Source organism: Amblyomma americanum, chromosome 2 (genome assembly GCF_052857255.1).
Source record: "Amblyomma americanum isolate KBUSLIRL-KWMA chromosome 2, ASM5285725v1, whole genome shotgun sequence".
Lineage (NCBI taxonomy): Eukaryota > Metazoa > Arthropoda > Arachnida > Ixodida > Ixodidae > Amblyomma > Amblyomma americanum.
Genome location: NC_135498.1, coordinates 88,406,495 through 88,412,904, shown reverse-complemented (window position 1 = coordinate 88,412,904; position 6,410 = coordinate 88,406,495). Strand labels below are relative to the sequence as shown.

General features: G+C 47.5%; 1 pseudogene; it reads right to left on the bottom strand.

Moving 5' to 3' along the window:
- Window positions 1–4,733: 4,733 nt before the first annotated feature.
- LOC144119866 (uncharacterized) lies at window positions 4,734–6,094 on the bottom strand (annotated as a pseudogene).
- Between the last annotated feature and the right edge of the window lie 316 nt (window positions 6,095–6,410).

Below are 6,410 nucleotides of genomic sequence, written 5' to 3'. Positions count from 1 at the left end.
CCACCGCCGTGTTCGGACGTGCGATGACGGGCTCCCTGGGAGTGGCTTCAGCGGCCATGTCCGGCCGCGGTAACATGGCTAGTGAACAGGAGGGTACTTACCAATTTGTTTTGCCAGCACTGCATACAGATTTCAGATCGTTTTTTTAATACTTTTTTTTGTTTGCGCGCCGATATCAGTGACCGCCCATAACGGGTGGAAGATTTCCGGGACGAGTTGGCTCAGCACGCACTGCTCCCCCGATGTTATCGCCCTGGGGGCGTATCGGATGAGCCACGTCTGGACTGTCACTCTCCATGATTCTGAAGCAGTAACCAAGATTGTAAGTGTCGGTGAGCTGCTGGTGAAAGAAGGCCCCTGTCTGGTGACTGACCAGGTGAACCAGAACATTCGACTGAAACTTCACTGGATGCTACACAACGTGCCGGACGAAGATGTACTACGTGCTGCCTTTGCGCCGTACCCACAGGTGTCGCTAGTTGCCTAGAGCGCTGGCGCGTGCGAGGTATGTCAGAAAAGGGCTCGACTACTAGACTCGTCATGCTTAAGTTGAAAGTTGGCGTGAAGCTCCAATCCATGCTGTGAAGGTGGTTTGACCGTGAAGCTATGCTGTTTGCATTCAATTTTTAGCCTGTCGTTGTTTACGACAACACGAAAACAGAACCGCAATTTTTACCGAACCCGGGTTCGAACCCGATGGCGGCGGCGGCCGCGTTTCGATGGAGGCGAAACGCAAAAGCGAGACGAAACGGCACCTCCTTCTTCCTTTCTTCTTTCACTCCCTCCCTTATCCCTTCCCCTACGGCGCGGTTCAGGTGTCCAACGATATATGAGACAGATACTGCACTATTTCCTTCCCCCAAAAACCAATTATTATTATTATTATTATTATTATTATTAGCCCACGGCCGATCACGAGGGGAGCGTGCGCTTTTAGAGCCTGCGTGCCCTCCTCGAGACCGGCCGTGGGTAGCCTAGTGTAGCTCCCGCTACAAAAACGCCGACGACGCGCCGACGCCGGGAGAGGGCAGCGACAGAGGGCCAATGAGAGCCGGAGCTGGCGTCACGTGATTCTGGACGAAGCCATGCCGGCCGAGAGAGGCGCTCGCGAGCATTTTGCGCGCGAGAATCAGCGGCTTCGCTTCGCTTCCTGCGCATCCATCTGATTTCAGTATGGACAGGTGGGCGTTTAATGAAAGCTTGATAGCCAAAGTGGAAAGGCGCCGCATCCTCTGGGACGTTCTCTGGAACGTTAATATAACCATGCCTCTTAGCAAAAGTAGCCGTCGTCTCGGCTCCATTGGGCGAAAGGACTAGTGCACACCGGCCAAATGAGGACGGAAAGGCAGAGCGGGCTGGACCCGCGAAAAGGCGCTGCAGGGACGCAAGAAGAGGGGGCTTGAACTTGAGAGGGCACTGCAGCTTCACCCACAGGCGACAGGGAGAACTAGGTGTGCGCGATCCCGATGCACTCGCCGAAAATGGGTGCGCGCGCATCGCGCAAACGTGCTGCAAAAAAACGCCGCTCGGCTGCTGACCATGCGGGTATAGTGCCTAGAATATATTTGCTAGTGTGCCGAGGGCGCGTGCTCGCGTGGCCGCCGCGGCGATGCCTTCCCGCAGCCACCGCGTGGTGGCGCTGCCAATCGCTAAGGTGCCACCACGCCGCGTTCGCTGCCGCTGCAGCATCAGCGTAGGTGCGGCAAGTTTTGCTTTGGTGCGCTGCGCTTTTCACTGCGAAAGCCTGTCTCTAAGGCTTTGAGAGCAGTTTTTGCATAAACACTCTACTGGCTGCAGACAATATTACCGGCCTGGCATTATCACGAGAAAATCCTGGACTGAATCAGCGCTCGGCGAAGCGTTTGACACGTACCACCAGGTCCAGTTTGCTAAATTCTTATTCGTTTATTCTTTTTGGTGAACCGCGGAAGGACTTAAGCAGAAGTCATATTGACTGGCTAATGTTCCGCGAAGTACCCAACTTGAAATAAGCAACGAAAGTTGATGCGTTGGCCGCATTACGTTGTTGTCATTGAATAATAGAGTATTGTCCGGACTCATTGTTGCTACATGTAAACTTCCGATCGTGATTTGATTCGACTAGGGCCCAGTCGATTGCAATCACTCATCGCGATCGCGAGTGAAGGATATCGTATACACCTTCATGCTGAGTGAGCGCTCAGCCAGCTCTGTGCAGGTGGAAAGACCGAGTAGTGGCCCCCATTCTCAATGGCGAGCAGTACATTTAACATTCCGGGGCGTCGCATATAGGTAAAAGAAAAGCAAAACACAATCGCTCTTTCCCACCATGGCCTCCGTCTTCAAAGATCGCATGCGACGATCAACACAAGCAGTTGGAATAGGACTCAGTATTTGTGTTTTATTTCCAAGTCACACCTTGCTTCGTACATAAATGCTTATGCAGAGCTTGCACTTCCCTTAGTAACAAAACAAAAGAAAACAGTTATTGTACAATTGATTCTTATTTACAAGTCTGGAATACAGTAAAAACAGAGCAAAAATACATAGCAACAAAAACAAGCGAAATTTTGAAATATTTAGCTAAAAGTTTTCATCAAATGGAGCATTACACTGGAATCATTGTTGATTATGTGAAAAGAAACCATTTGTGGCTGGTTGATAAAGATTTGACTCCTCTACAATTTCATTATCAAACAAAACGAAAGGGCATGGAACGAAACACACGCAAGCATAGCACTCAGAACTGGACACAAGAGGCACCACAGGGCTGCTCTGACAGAAATCTAAACAAGTTGCTCATCAATGCGAAATCAGAAAGTACCCGCACACACAAACGGCTCCCGGCCATGGAATTACACCATACTCACGACAATATATGGAAAAACAGCACTTCTTTCATGCTTCAAGAAATTTGAAATATGGCCATGGGAAGTGGCGGTAACAAGAATGGTTTATACAAATGGCTAAACCTGTGCTCTGACCACACTATTAAGGCAAGACACAAGACACTCAATATTCATAAAGGTAAAACATACTGTCCTTGATGTTAGCTACCTAGTTGCAGTGTCTTAATTTCAGCAGTTTTTGCCGTTGCCTTTGTGCCTCTCTGTCCTTATTTAGCCCTTTAACATAGAATCTAATCCTTAATAAAACATAAAACTTCACAACTGAAAGCCTAGTTGCTGGATCGTGCTCTGGGCAACCAAGTTGTGGCAAGATGATCGAGCGGAGTTCACCGCCAAAATCGGCCAAGCTCTCTTCGTGCAGAGAGTGCTTACTGAAGAAAGTAGTAAATGCGTCTTCCATGCACATTATTGCTTCTGAAAGAGCATGAATGGGGACACAAGACCGCCGTTGTCAAAATGTGCCGTGTACCAGTGGTTAACATCCATGGTTGCCTCGTTTTGTGTTGTACATAGAGAAGCCGCGCAACTAGGGCAACAATTCTTGGCGACAGTCTTTCTAGCAACGTAGCCAGCTACGTAATATGTCAGAGAACTGTGGCTCTTCTTTTCTGCATAGCTGCAATGGTCACTTTGAGCTACAACCGAGTCAATCATGTCCTCAGCCTCATCAACCTTTCCTTTCTCTAACAGGTCATCTATTGATGACAAGAGAGTTTTGGGGGGTGTATTCGTCACTGAGTTTCGGCTCAGCAATGCTTTGGCCACGTCTGATGCACAGTTTCCTCCCCTTGGCGATTTGGCGAGGTCGTAAAATGCCATCAGATTTACGGTCACTAAAAACTGTGACACGGTCGGGTGATCATTGCAGCCCGACGACTGCCTGATTATGCCAAAGAAGTTTTCGAGCTTGTCCTGGCTTAAACGGCTTGTGAGAAGGTACTTGAAGCCTTCACTTGAGCTAAGATAAGTCAGCAAGTCGAGCGTGCTTTCGGTTGTTACCCTTAATCCTGCAGCTGTGTTTTCAGAAAGAAATCCACCGCCAACAGGCTTCGTGCACGCTTCCCATTTGTCCAGATATATCAAAAATTCTTCCAAGAACACTTGATTGCCACTCTTAGGCCTTAGTGGATTTGCATTTGTCCTTGACGTCATTATACGAATGAGCCTGTTGAAACGCTCCAAAAAGTCCTCTGTAGGATGTACTTTATGATATACGGATTCTATTTTGTCTTTATGGAGGACAATTCCTCTAATTACCTCATCCCCGAAAAGTTGGAAGGCAAGGTCTACCTTCATTTTTTCGAACGAATTTGGTTTGACATGTGCAAGCGTAATGCTTGGCATTGCCTTGAGCGTTACATGTTCACAATCCGCTTTCCATGCAACGTCAATTATGCCGCAGTGGACATGTCCAGAGGGTGTCATGTAGCCCTTGCTGACAAAACCATTCCTCACATTTTTGATTAAGTGATGGAAATCTGATACAAAATAAAGTTGTCTTCGAGGGTCGACTGGATGCTGCGCACTGCTCCTCAGTCGGTGAGAAGAGCCTGTCGAGAAAACATTGCAGTGTGTTGTCATCATTTACACCAATATTTAGCAGTGGTTGCACGCAGTTAAACGACGGTTTACGAGCGATAGCTCTGTTTTGCAAATACCATGCGTTCAACTGACGTCATCACGCTCCTATCATATCTGACATTACTAGCAATCGCCTTTAAAGGTCAAATGTCATGTGGTCTTGCATCACTTTGCCACAGCGTAACACACCGGACGAGGCTTCTTGCTAGACAGGCTGTGCTAATTTGACCTTGGATTTACTTCAAGGTCAACGCGGGAATGTGGTCAGCCTGAAACAGCACGGAGAGGTCAGGAAATAGAGCTATCACTCTAAAAGCAAAGCATGCATTTCACTTATTTATTAGCAACCGATTCAAAGGGTACACCTCTAGTAGTCATTATATATAAGAATCTTTAAGTGACCCCACACATCATAATGTACTTCGGCGTCGCGCTCTGCACCATTCAATCACAAGTAAATTCATATCATAGGAACGCATAGCTGACGACCTGATTTGTGCTTATACTTGTGTGGAGCGATTTGCTTACCTTGTATTCCGAAAATACGCCACATGCTTCTGTTCCAGGTGGCCCCGTCACAGGTTATAGTGTCCACATAGAGGCCTGCCTGTTCTGCGAGAACAGTCCTCTCGACGATTATCTTCGCCAGTGTGGGCGCTTTCACGTTGCCTCGTGAAGCAAACACACCCAGGACTTGTGTCCAGTTTCCTGGGGATTAAAATATTTAAAAATGAGTTACTTTGACAATACATTGTGCAATGATTAACCTCACCTTGAAAGGTTGGAATAGCACTACCATGCCATGGTCGGCCAGGACACCTTTTTGGTCACCTGTCGTGTGTTTCCCAAGGCCTACGAAGCCTTCTAAGTTGCCTGAAGGGCAAACAACAGAATAAGTATCAAAGCAGCATTTGATTGTGCGATCCTTTCTAAATAAACAGGAATGACCTTATAGGTAAAGTGCAGGCTCAAAGGAATGTAGTGTTGAAGATAATAATGAGACTTACCTGTTGATTTCACAGTCAGGTGCTCCGAAAGCTTGATTTCATCAATCAGCAGGCCGCCGCGACATCTAAAGGCATCCATGTGCTTTGTCTTCTCCTTTAATGCGCTGAAAATATTTGGATTTAGTCCAAATCCACCTTTAAACTGCTGCAGGTATTTCTGCAGGCAAGTTCGTCCGGGCAATACAAATATCTTCTCTCTCCGCAGGTGCTCATACAATTTTGGGCTTCGCATTCTCATTAAGATGCATTCGATAATCCAGTTGTCGTCATATGCCATGCCCTTTACAGACCTCCGTCGAGCAGCATGAAAACAAGTCCTTACAGCGAGTTGCTGCTTTCGGGGGAGGGACTTTATTTTAGCTTCTACTGCAGACTCACTTAGCGTCTCATTCTGTGCCTTCATTAGAGCCACTTGCTGCTGCGCACCCGCCAATTTTCTCTTCGCTCTTTGCAGAGCACGAGAAATGTTGCTGATTTTTTTTTTGGCTGACTGCATGCTTGCTTCCTCTTTATGCGCAGCTTGTTCTGAGTAAGTCTCTGCTGGTATTTGCATTGAGCACAGCTCTCCCCTTCAGACTCAGCGGTCAAGCGACACTTTTCTGCAAAATACTTCCCCATGAATGATATGTGCTTTGCTGAATCAGGTTTCAGGCCACATGCGCCACAAAGAACCTCCAATGCACTGCGCCTAATTAGTTCTTCAGCTTCAACTCTTGTTGTAAGCACATGCTTGCTTTGTTCTTTTCCGAGAAAATACACTGTAGCGACCACAGAACTGCGTTCAGGCATCAAGCTTCCAAATGTCACCATTCTTTCTGTATACAGAGTGGCAAAGTTGTTTTTCTCCGCTCGATAACGTGCGTAGGCTACCGAGCCAGCAGGTGCTTGAGATAACTTGGTCCAGGTTGCAGGGATACAAACTGAACTGAACGGA